This window comes from Dreissena polymorpha, chromosome 6, assembly GCF_020536995.1.
Source record: "Dreissena polymorpha isolate Duluth1 chromosome 6, UMN_Dpol_1.0, whole genome shotgun sequence".
In the NCBI taxonomy this organism is placed as follows: domain Eukaryota; kingdom Metazoa; phylum Mollusca; class Bivalvia; order Myida; family Dreissenidae; genus Dreissena; species Dreissena polymorpha.
The window spans coordinates 79649669-79662677 of NC_068360.1; the positions used below are offsets into that span (position 1 = coordinate 79649669).

The 13009-nt window shown below is 37.7% G+C and overlaps 1 protein-coding gene across 1 annotated transcript in view; it reads right to left on the reverse strand.

Moving 5' to 3' along the window:
- The window catches only part of LOC127835053 (uncharacterized), a 443836-nt gene that overhangs the window by 297285 nt on the left and 133542 nt on the right, over positions 1-13009 (reverse strand). The gene's annotated exons all lie outside the window — the stretch shown is intronic.

Genomic DNA, 13009 nt, shown 5'->3' on the forward strand with positions numbered 1-13009 from the left:
AACAACTGTTTAAGCAATGCTATTTTCTATTACATTACCACTTCGAAGGCCTTAGGTGTAAAATTCTGCTCTGGAAAATATAACATCACGTAGCGAGCAAACACCCCCCTCTACACGTAGCGAGCAAACACCCCCCTCTACACGTAGCGAGCAAACACCCCCCTCTACACGTAGCGAGCAAACACCCCCCTCTACACGTAGCGAGCAAACACCCCCCTCTACACTTAGCGAGCAAACACCCCCCTCTACACGTAGCGAGCAAACACCCCCCTCTACACGTAGCGAGCAAACACCCCCCTCTACACGTAGCGAGCAAACACCCCCCTCTACACGTAGCGAGCAAACACCCCCCTCTACACGTAGCGAGCAAACACCCCCCTCTACACGTAGCGAGCAAACACCCCCCTCTACACGTAGCGAGCAAACACCCCCCTCTACTTTCGAGTTTATAGCATACCGTTCCTAAATATAAAGGAACGCGGTGCTTTGTGATGTCACTCATCTTTAGTTTAAGAAAACGGCGATTCAAAATTGACAAAATATTATTTATTTATTATATGCTTACTATTATTATTAAATTTTCCCTCTAGGTGGGGATTCTAACTAAAGGTCATGAACGTTTAAAAAAATATTCATGCATTTACTTTTATGGTTATTTAATTTCATAGTCATATTTGTTAATAGAATCATACAAAAACATCATTTATAAGCCATGTACAAAAGTCTGTTTAGAAAAGATGATTTATTGTATTATCAGGGAGTTCAATTTAAAAGATGAATAAGAAATTGAGAAAAACAAAAACCATTCTGTGAATATGGATGTCCACGGATCTCATTAAAACAAGTATCGTGAAGGTAAAGGTTCCGCACACTTAATAAGTAATCGTAACACTAATTTACCCTTGTTTTTCGTGTATAACAATGTACTAATAGTAATGTACAATATGCATAGTATGGCATATAACCATTGTACAAAATAATTTTAAATTTATTTTATACATAGTTATACGAGTTATATATATCGGATATCGCTCAGCTACCAACATTCTGCTGAATTGTCTGCATTATTTTTTAAACTCCTTAAAATAATCTACGACATCTAGTATCATTGGCATTTGGGAACCACACTCCTCACAATTAGCATGGTTTTGAAGTTCATGAGAATGAAATATGAACATGCTTTTAGTAGTAGAAGAAATGTTAGCTTATAGCCGCCAAGTCCTTTATAAGGAGTTATATTTGCTTGTGTATAATGTAAGCCACGGATTAATAATTCAATTTCAAGAATAAATAGTAGACATTTTCTAAAATTATATTATCTCAAGCAATCGTCTCTTTTTATATGAATGTTTTGGCGTTGTCTGTCCGTTCATCTTTCCGTCCGTGTGTCCGTCTGTCTTTCGTCCTGAGCTGTTTCTCAGTAACTATTGCATGGGATTTCATGAACCTTAAAAAATGTCTATCATGACACTGCGGTAGTGCAGGTGTAAATATGATTGGGATCGGCCTGGCAACTCCAGAATTATACCCCATTATTTGCCTAAGATGTATTATCATATTGCGCAAATGTTGTTCGAACACCTCCTTAATTACGCCCTTAATTATTGAGATAAATGAACCGGACATGTAACATGGAAAACAAGAAACCGTCGGAACGGGTGATGCTCCCCAAAGATATTTTGTCACAATATTGCACTTTATATTCAGATAAAAGGAAACGTCTTGAGGGGCATAACTTTGGACAAAATAAAACGATGGATGGTTTAACAACTTAAAAATTTCAAAGGGCAATAACTCTCTAAAAAATCATCTAACCAGAACCAACAAATAACATGCGCATCTCCTCAAGGTAGTTAAGCTTACCATAAAGCTTCACTGAATTCCAGTCAGTAGTTGGGGAGAAATAGCCCGGACAAGAATTGCACTATATGTACAGTTAATGGAAATTTTCAAAGGGTCACAACTCTGTGAAAAATCATCTGACTAGAACCCGCTGATAATATGCACATGTCCTCTTGGTAGTTAAGCTTTCCATACAGTTTTATTGAATTCCGATCATTAGTTGCTGTGAAATAGCCCGGACAAGAATTGCACTATATATACAGTTAATGGAAAATATAAAAGGGCCATAACTCTGTGAAATATCATCCGACCAGAACCGGCTGATAATATGCACATCTCCTCTTGGTAGTGAAGCTTCCCATTAAGTTTAATTGAATTCTGGTCATTAATTGCTGAGAAATAACCCGGACAAAATTGTGCACGGACGGACGCAAGGACAGACGAAGCGGCCACTATATGCTCCCTCAATTTTTTGGGGGGAGCATACAAATAAATACAAAGTTTCAGATTCGCATATTTTCCTTGTAGTTATGATATTTGTGAGGAAACAGTAATACTGAATATTTACAATGCTCTAAAATATCACTTATATGCATCTTTTGACGCTTAAAAAACCTGACAATTATAAAGAGTTGCAACGCAAAAGGATTGAATAATTTGGAGAGTTCTGTTGTTGTCGCCATAGTTTTTGACACTACGAGAAATGCATATATAAAGTATAAAATACATAGCTCATTCCATGAGCACGGATGGCCTAGTGGTTAAAGCTTTATACTTTTACTCCGGGGGTCAGTGGTTCGAGCCCAGATTTGGGTTACTTTTTTCTTTCTTTAATTATTTTAGGCTTGTTTTTTTACTGGAGCGTTTTAGATCCAATGTTTACATTTATCAATATAAAGCATTTAATGACAAACTTCAATGCATGCAAACATCTGTGAAAAGGCACATTTAAAACCTGTAAAAAAGCGAAATGAGTGCCAGAAGGAGCGACCTGATCGACCAGGAAGAAGTAAATATTAAGATATGTTATTCGGGCAAATATTGTGCATTGTGGTCCAATATTGAAATAATCCTACTACCAAACTATAAAATGCCGTGAAATGTTTAAATCTTCCTACTGTACATATTTGCAATGTGGTCAAATGTCCCAATTTGCATATTGCAAAACTGTACAGAGTAAATGCTGTAAAGTTATGTACATGTAGTCTTTTAAACACAATTTTATATATTGATATAAGATGTCAAACTTAACACAAACCGGTAGTTTTATTCCTTTCATATATTACGTTCGATATATATTTTTCCTTCCTAAAATAATAACTAAGTATGTTTTTCTTTGTAAATATACAGCGATGACGAGAACAATATTCGATTTCAAAAAATATCAGTGACTAAAAACAATGACAGCAGTTTACATCGAACTCCATTGACAATACTCATGCCATTTTAGCATTAGTATTTGATAAGATTTCAAGATTTCTCAATAATTAAAGACATTAACGATTAAGACTTTCACCGCGAACACTTTAAACTCGGCGTGCTTTTGTATCAACTGTTTATTATTTGAAGAGTTCGTTTATCTCGACAAAGCAGTCTAGTGTTTCAAATACGATTACAATTACAATTACGTATTTCTATATATGCAATCGCTAATTTGCCAATATATTATTTTAAGTCATACCTAGTTGTTTTTACAAAAATATAACTTTTATGCACTTTATCAATTATAGACTGATAACATAGTACTATTCATAAAAGAAGCAATCACACTTTGTGTACAAATGCGCACCATTGCACTTCTATAGTACATAAACGAAATGTTTTTATATATTGATTTGTTTAATGTTATACGATCAGTAAATGTAAAATCAGTTTTATTGTTAGACTACATAATATTAATAGAAGTTATAGTGGAAGTAGTTGTTGTTGTTTTGTGTTACGACTTAAGCTGTTTTTATACGTGTTTTTGCTGCTGTTCGTTTTCTTGAAAGAGTCCAGTAGCAATTAGAGGATATGATAATATTTTAAGAGAGTTGTATGATTTGCGTTTTCAGAACATTCCGTAATTGTTCTACTTATAGCTGAACATGTGACTTTTGTGTACTACATACAAAACATTTTTTTCTCAGCTAGGCATGCAAGAATTACATCCTTGAAAATCTCCATGCAGAATGCTGAAGTAAATATGCCCCCCAAACATAATATAGAGGCTGTATTTATGTTATTTATTGTGAAAAATTAACGCTTTTTTCAGTTATATAATAGCTTCATAATAATTTTATTATCAAATTCATCTAATTGAAATTGTGTTATTTAGCCTTTATTTGAAAATTGCTCCCTTGCTCTGGTTATTCAAACAGTTTATGGACCTATTGCATTGACCAAAGTTTGAATCACAGTGTTGTTATGGTACATGACTGTAAACCAATCAAGGAAATATTATATTTCACTTTCTTTTTGTTTGAAGCTAACAAAGCATAGCCGGCTTTGAGAAATAGATAAGTTTAACTTGACATTTTTGTAATGTCTCAAGAGACCAAATCAACACGTTTGACCATCTTTAAAATCTTTTTGTCCGATTTCAAAAGGAAATTACGCAATATATGACTCCAAAAATGAATATTACAAGATAATACATTTTGTAGGTGTGAAGAAAGTTCTGTTTTAGTGGAAAAGTTATAGAAGTATATTTTGTACAAACATATTTTGTATTTAAATGCTTTCATAATAGTCTATATAGGGCCGTCAACAAAATTTCAACACTGTAAATGGCAGTCTTTTTTCAAATTTAATATTAAAATAAAGGATGTACATATTTTTCAGAAACAATTATCTGAATGGTTTCCTTGGTACAATTTATGTGTACTTAATTTTCATTGTGATTTTGAACTCAACTCATAAACATATCAGAAGATACAGTAATTCAAAATATAAAAGTAACATGACTCAGCAAAATGTATCTCTATGAGTTTAATGATGACTAAATGACTCTAGTATATTTCAGCTTATATAAATCGAGCGATTTAATGTGTCTTATTTTGCTCAAGGGTATAGTGTATGCGTAGATTTATTGTAATATAATTGTGCAATATAAAAATCAAAGTACTGGCAGTACTGGTGTGACGATGCTTTTGAAGAGGATGGATATAAAACATCAATTTAAGTTTATCTATATCCCCACAATTGTGTATGTTGATACGAACATTTGGGTACGATAAAAAATTTGGGTACGAAAATTTTGGGTACGAAAAAAATTTGGTACGAAAAAAATTGCGTACGAAACATTTTTGGTACGAAAAAAAGATTAGGGGTACGGGGAAGTAGTACCCGTGGGTAACTTGACCCATTGAGCGAAACTGGGAGGCGGGTCTCATTCTTGTTCATTAAGTATGGCAATACCTTCATGATGATTCTCGAAAGTAGGTATGGGCACATAGCCGGACCATGTAAGCTCAATCGTATGAGCACTTGACTTTCCGAGTTCGCCCACGAACATATGGATAAGTTAACTAATAGCGAAATGACCTTATACATGTATATGCTGAAATCTAACAATCGAACGAAATATCAAACATGGTATGTACACTTAGGTGGTTGTGTAATTTCTGTTAGAATATCGTATTCAATATGTAAATTTTAAATGATTGTGTCCGCACTTGAGTTTGTTGCCTTGTTTGAGTCTATACGCGCCTAGGCTGCACCCAGTGTGTGTATATGTGTTTTAACAAGGTAATGAGTTACCTCCGCGCTGAAGCTGCATAATGTTGGGACCCGGAGTGTGTCCAGCACTCTTACCTAATAAGATAGATTAGATTGACGACAGTTGGGACGAATTTTGAATGATAGCTGCAATTTCCAGCTATTTGTTTTGTACTGAAATACTTTTTAATTTTTTATATGGTCAAATGCTGCGGGGGGAGATGAGATTATCCGGAAAAAACACCTGTCCAGAATGGTGACCACAAAACATACAAAATATAAGATTGCGCCGGGAGCGGGAATCAAACCGGTGTCGTAAAGGTGAAAAAGCGAACGTCCTTACCACTGCGCTAGCGGTACGGACAATTACAGAAATTTACGTTGTTTTATCTATATATATCATAGAAGTGCAGCGTTTACAATTTACAGTCTCGAAATTGTTCGCATTCTTTAGTTTTGTGATCACGTAAAAAGTTAATTTTACATATTTTTATTCGCAATTTATTTACTAAATCGAGAACAAATATCAAACAAAATAGAGAAAATATATAGTTGTTTCATTGGTCCATAAAAACTAAATGGATGTAAAATTACTAATTTAAAATTAACGTTCTGATACACTTATTGAATCTGTTTCCTCAGAATATGCTGTTCTATTAATAATTACCTTTATCAACACGAACGACAACTCTGCTATGAGAATGTTATCAACGAAAATCAACGAGCAATCTCCTACGCAGTGGCGAATGCCAAGGGAAGTAACTGAAAAATCGAGTTATCTCAATTGGACTGGCTCGGTCTTTTCCATAGGTCGCCATTGTGAAGATTTTTTTTACTGGTTATCAACCTTGGACGATGCTGTTCCAGCATCGTCAAAAAACACAAAAAAATAACAAGATCTGCATTTGCTACACAGTCAGGTTTCAAGAATAGCAAAAGCAGCCACGGAATTGTTTAGTCGACTGAGCACCAGTAAGCCATCAACAGGGTCATAAGAAATATTGACTGCAATAAACCCAATTGTCTCCCTTGTCATCAGAGGTAAGATTCGCTCCCCTGATTATGAAATCTGATGCACAAGGCCTGCGCCTGAAATGAGCAACGAATCTTTAGCATCGCTGCAGAACCCCAATGGCTCAGATCAATTTCCTGTAGAAGCTTGCCTTTCAAATCTAGCAAATGAATTTGCAAAGCATCTTCTTTGAATTGCATTACAGCGATTCCAGCATTGCTCCTTCCAATGGCGCCTATTGGCCATGGCGTGGTCATGGTGTTCTTGTGAGTGAAATTGTTGTTTTCAACTTGGTACACTTTTATACCATTGCAGATTTTTGGACACCACATGCACTAGATAGTCATTTCGCCAGCTTGCTATCTTCAGTGGGCTGATATCAGGGGTAATGGAGGCGACAAATGCTGCACCACTTATTTCACCGTCAGAAACATAATCCTGGATTTTGACTGAAAACATTCCTAATTTCCGGAAGTTCTTTGCCTTTGGAAGCGCAGATTGGTCTTGTGCTATTTTCAGCTGTTTCTGAAGAATCTTGTTTTCTGCCTCAGTTTGTGTAGTAAGGGGTGTCTCTATCAAGTCTGTATCATCCTTTAGGTACAATGGTGTCACCAGGGCCTCTCTGGAAAGGATGATATTGTCATTATTGAACCCTATTTTGACACATTTTTCGTCGCTAGAAAATCAAATCAAATTTAAGACCTTTCTTTTACTAAATTCTTGTTTTAAAGGCTTTATGACAAACCCTTAGGTACTGATGAGTAGCTTACAGCCTTAAAAATTAACAGCCTGCGAGTTACTGGCAGGCTTTTCTGGTTTATCCTGGTTGCCTGTAGCTATTTTCACTTTGCTTTTTCTCTTTGCTTTTAAATGACAGTTCCATCATTCTTAGACATTGCGCAACCAACAAGATGTTCTAGGTTTATGCATGTTCATGGAACTCTTTTTGGGGGCGATTGCCTTCTGCTATTCGCCCCATAGGTAACATAATATACGTATTCCTACGAAAGAAGTCCGTTACTGCAACCAACCACTTTGCATCTCCAGATTCTGCATTTGCAAAAAAAAAGCTCCGATCGCATGGTATTTGTATAAATGCGCCACAAAAATCAATGTGACGAAGCACATCGGTATTTTCCAAATGTGACCAATCAGAAGTTATCAAAGCTATCGGAAATTGTTTGATTTTTTAATATTACATTTTGCGGTGACAAATGCGTCCGCCCTGCTAACTCAGTCGGTAGAGCACGATACTGTAAAACACGGGGTCGTGTTTTTGAGTACCAAGTAGGATGATACTTTTGTTCCCTATTATTAAATGGATTTACTTACTTCTTCGACAGAATACCCCTTTGGACAATACCTTTCTGTTGACTTTTTTAGCTTGATCCCTGGTTTACTTGACCTTTAGTATCAAATTGTTCAAAAACTTACATTTGTGGTATCTGATTAATCAATACATTTGAACAAAAATATTGGCAACATATTATTTGTCTGTATCTAATATACATCGTGTATGTCATCTCTAATATGTTTTTGTTCAACAGCTGTCCATGCAGTGGGATAAATACAGCATCTCTAAATGGGCTCCGGTACAAAATGGCCAACCGCTGAAGGTCACATATACCAGATTGAAGTATGGACAGTCATATCTGCCATTGCTGTAAATAAAAAGATAAGTGATATCATTTATAACGGTTTAAGATGACGTTAAACATGTATGCTTAAAGAGATAAGTGTGATGTGCGACTGTCGTTGACTTCATTTAGTAAGCAGTACTGCTGTTGGTATGCAAAAGACAACACTTTTCATTCGACTTGATGTATAGATCTAGGACGTTTTGACATTGATGGCGCTCAAACTCGGGCAAGGCTCCTCAGTTTACAGCGATGGACACACTTTTTTGCCCACAAGCGTAAACACACCGACGTGGGTCGTTGGTGCGAAAGCGAGTCCGAGTCAGCGCCAACAGTGTTATGAGGCATGGGATCTAAAACTCAAGTCAGATCGATAGCGTTTAAGTTCCGTTTTCCAACAGCAATACTGCTTACCAAAGGCAGTAAATATGGTCTTGCATCATCTTATCTGTTTTTCAGTGCAGCAGTATACAGTAAACTCTGACCTTTTGCTGCGAATTGACGTATTCTTATTTACCTATATTCACTTCAACACCGTTATTTCGAAGTCGTGGGGACCGTTAAAAAACTTCGGATTAACGATAATTCGAAATAAACATTTGACAGAAGACTTCTTTGATTCCTTAAAAATAAAACGTTGTGGAATTCGCATGGTTCGGTTACACGCTTACTTAAAAACGTAAACTAGTCAGATAGCAATATATTTCTACTCGTAACAAACGGGGGAATAAAACGATTCTTTTTCTTGTTTTTATTTTTCTCTAATTACAGAACATATAAAATAAAACGAATAGCACAAATTATCAGGCATACATACATATGCATACATTTTCGGAAATAAATTAACCTTTTTTTTAATAATACGCGATGTCTCTCTGAACACCGGCGTTCGCGCAGACGACAAAGGTGTTATTATCGGCTTTTGACGCGCCACGACAAAGGTGTGAAATTACGCTCAGTATTTTGCAGTTTTGACTTCGGATTGATAATTAGGTGCGAATTATAGTGTTGGGACCAACAGAATCACTTCGTATTAACGATTTCTTCGGTTTAACGAAGTTCGGATTAACAATGAAATTTTACATTAAACAAAAAAGAATCAAAATCGGGACCAGAAAAATACTTCGAAATAACGGTGACTTCGGATTATCGGTGTTCGAAATAACGTTGTTGAAGTGTATGCTAATACTCGTTTATTTTATCTATCTGCAACTAATTTGGGAAAATAAAGCGTATTGTCAGTTGAAACCGTTTCCAATTTAATCAATCTAATTGGACAAAACATATTGGTTACATATTCCTTTTATGTTTGCAATATACGACGCGGGGGTATCTCTAACATTTTTGTACAACAGCTGTCCATGCAGTGGGATAAAGGCAGCAACTCTTAATGGGCTCCGATACAACATGGCCAACCGCTGAAGGTCATATATACCAGTCTGAAGTATGGATAGTCATCCCTGCCATTGATGTAAATACAAAGATGAGTGCTATAATTTTTTACAGTCAAAAATGACGTTAGACAGGTGCTTAAAGAGATAGGAGTGATGTGCGATTGTCGTTTACCCACTTTTAGTAAGCTGTACTGCTGTTGGTATGCAAAAAGACAATACTTTCCATTCGACTTGATTTATAGATCTAGGACGTTTTAACATTGTTGGCGCTCAAACTCGGGCAAGGCTCCTCAGTTTACAACGAGGGACACACTTTTTTTTTGCCCGCATGCGTAAACACACTGACGTTTGTCAATGGTGCAAAAGCGAGTCAGAGTCAGAGTTTACAGTGTTAAAACGCATTAGCTCTGAAAATCAAGTCTAATCCATAGAGTCTTCGTTCTGTTTTTCGACAGCAATACCGCTTACCAAAGGCAGGAAATAAGGTCTTGCATCATCTTATCTCCTTTTCAGTGCAGCAGTATAACGTAAACTCTGGCCTTTTGTTGCAAATGGACGTAATCTTATTTACCTATATATGCTAATACGTGTTTATTTTATCTATCTGCAACTATTATGGAAAAATATAGCGCATTGTCATTTGGAATACTTTACAATTTAGTCTATCGATTTGGTTAAAAACTATTGGCGACATATTCTTTGTCTGTTTCCAATATATACGTCGCGGGTGGTAACTCTAACATTTTTGTTCAACAGCTGTCCGTGCAGTGGGATAAAGACAGCATCTCTAAATGGGCTCCGATACACCTGGCTGACCGCTGAAGGTCACTTATACCAGTCTGAAGTATGAATCGTCATTCCTGCTATTGCTGTAAATAAAAAGATAAGTGCTTACATTTTAAACAGTCAAAGATGACGTTAGACAGGTATGCTTAAAGAGGTAAGTGTGATGTGCGATTGTCGTAGACTTCCTTAAGTAAGCCGTACTGCTGTTGGTATGCAAAAAGACAACACCTTTCATTCGACTTGATTTATAGATCTAGGATGTTTTTACATTGTTATTGCTCAAACTCGGGAAGGCTCGTCAGTTTATAACAAGGGACATACTTTATTGCCCGCATGCGTAAACACACTTACGTGGGTCGATGGTGCAAAAGCGAGTCCGAGTCAGAGTTTACAGCGTTTAAATGCATAAGCTCTAAAAATCAAAGCTATTCGATAGCTTAATCATATGTTTCGTTTTAAATTAATGTGAAAATATACCCTCATAATAGTTAAACTTAGTTCACCCTGACAGTTTGTGGGAGTAGGAAATATATTGTTTTTGGGGAAGAATGAAGTTCAAAGCAGCAAAAAAATGATTTTGGTGGTGACAGTGTTGGCGATGGTGTTGGTAATGATGGTGGTGGTGATCGTGGTGGTTTTGGTGGTGATGGTTGTGGTGATGGTGATGCTGTTGTTGATAGTGATAGAAGTAGTGGTGTTAATGGTGGTGTTGATGGTTTGATTGTGATAGTGGTGGTGAAGGTGTTGGTTTTGTGTCTGTTGTTTGTTGTGGTGGTGTTGTTAAGGATGGTGCTGGTGGTTGTGATTGTGATGGTGGTGGAAATGGTGGTGGTGGTGGTGGTTGTGATGGATATGGTGTTAGCGGTGATAAGGGTACTGGTGTTGGTGCTTGTGATGGTGGTGATGGTAAGGAATATGGTGTTTTTGATTGAGGCGATGGTGGTTGTGATGACGATGGAAATGGGGTGGGGATGGTTGCAATAGTCGTAATGGTGGTGCTGGTGGTTGTGTTGGTATTGTAAAAGTTGGTTATGAACGATGTGATGAAAATGGTGGTGAAGATGGTATTGATTATAATGGTGGTGATGATGACTTATATTATGATGATGGTATTGATTATGGTGGTGGTGGTGATGGCGGTGGTGATGATGTTGGTGAATGTTATGGTGGTGGGGATAGTGGTGGTAATGGTGGTTATTGTGATGGTGGAGGTTATGGTGGTGGTGATGGCGGTGGTTTTGTTGGTAGTCATTGTGGTTGTGATCGTGATGATGGTGGAGATTGTGATAGGGATGGTGGTGGTGATGGTGAATGTGGTGAAAGTGGGTGTGCTTTTGACGGTGATGGTAATGGTGGTTTTGTCGGCGATTTTGGTGTTAATGGTGATGACAGTTGTGGTGATGTTGATGCTGGTTGTGTTGGTGATGGTGCTTGTAGTGGTAGTAGTGGTTGCGATGTCAGCGATTACGATGGTGGTTGTTTTGTTGATGATGTTGGTGATTGAAGTGGTGGTGGTGGTGATGGTGGTGGTTATAATGAAGTTGATGGTTGCGGTGGTGATAGTGGCGATGGTTATGAGTGTGTTTGTGATGGTGGTAGTGGTGATGATGATGGTGAAGCGGTGGAGGTAATGGTGGTGGTAATGGCGGTTGTGATGGTGGTTATGGTGGTGGTTGTGTTGGTAGTGATGGCGGTGCTAGTTGTGATGGTGGTGGTAATGGTGCTGGTGGTGGTGATTGTGGTTGTGATGGTGATGGTAATAATGGAGAAAATGATGGTTTTGGTTATGTGCCACGTTGGTCGTGGTGATACTGTTGGTGAAAGTGGGGGTGTTGACGGTGGTGGTGATTGTGATCTTGATGATGATACTGGTGATGGTGGTTATGGTGACGTTGGTGGTGTAGATACTGATCAAAGTGGTAGCGGTAGTAGTGATGGTGGTTATGGTGATTGTGCTTGTGGCGGTGGTCGTAATGTGAGGGTTAAGGTGATGTTGGTGGTAATGGTGATGGTGGTGGTGATTGTGATATTGATGGTGTTGGTGGTGTTGGCAGGATGTTGGTGGTGATGACGGCGATTGTGATGGAAGTGGTGGTGTGGTGTTAGTTGTTGTGATATTGGTGTTGGTGGTGATGGTATTATTGGTGGTTTTGCTTGCGATGGTGGATGAGATTATGTGATGTTAGCGATGGTGATGGTGGTTATGATGGCGATGGTGGTAATGGTAAATTTTACGATAGTGGATGTTATGGTGATAGCCTAGTTTTAGGGGTGGTAGTGATGGTGACGTTGGTGATGTTGTTGTTGATGATGGTTGTGGTGGTGAAATTTGTGATGGTTTTTGTGATAACGGTGCTGATAATGATGGTGTTTGTGATGATGGTAGTGGTGATGATGGTATTGAATATGATGGTGGTGTCGTGGCGGTATTGATGATGGTGGTGTGATAACGGTGTTGAATGTTATGTTGATGGTGATGGTGGAAATTGTTCTTGTGATGGTGGTACTGGAGGTAATGGTTGTTCTGGTCGTTTTGATTATGATGGTGGTGGTGATTGTGGTGTTGGTGATGGTGTTGGTGGTGGTGAAGATGTTGGTGGTGTTGGATGTGGTAAATTGTATGGTTGTGGTGATGAAAT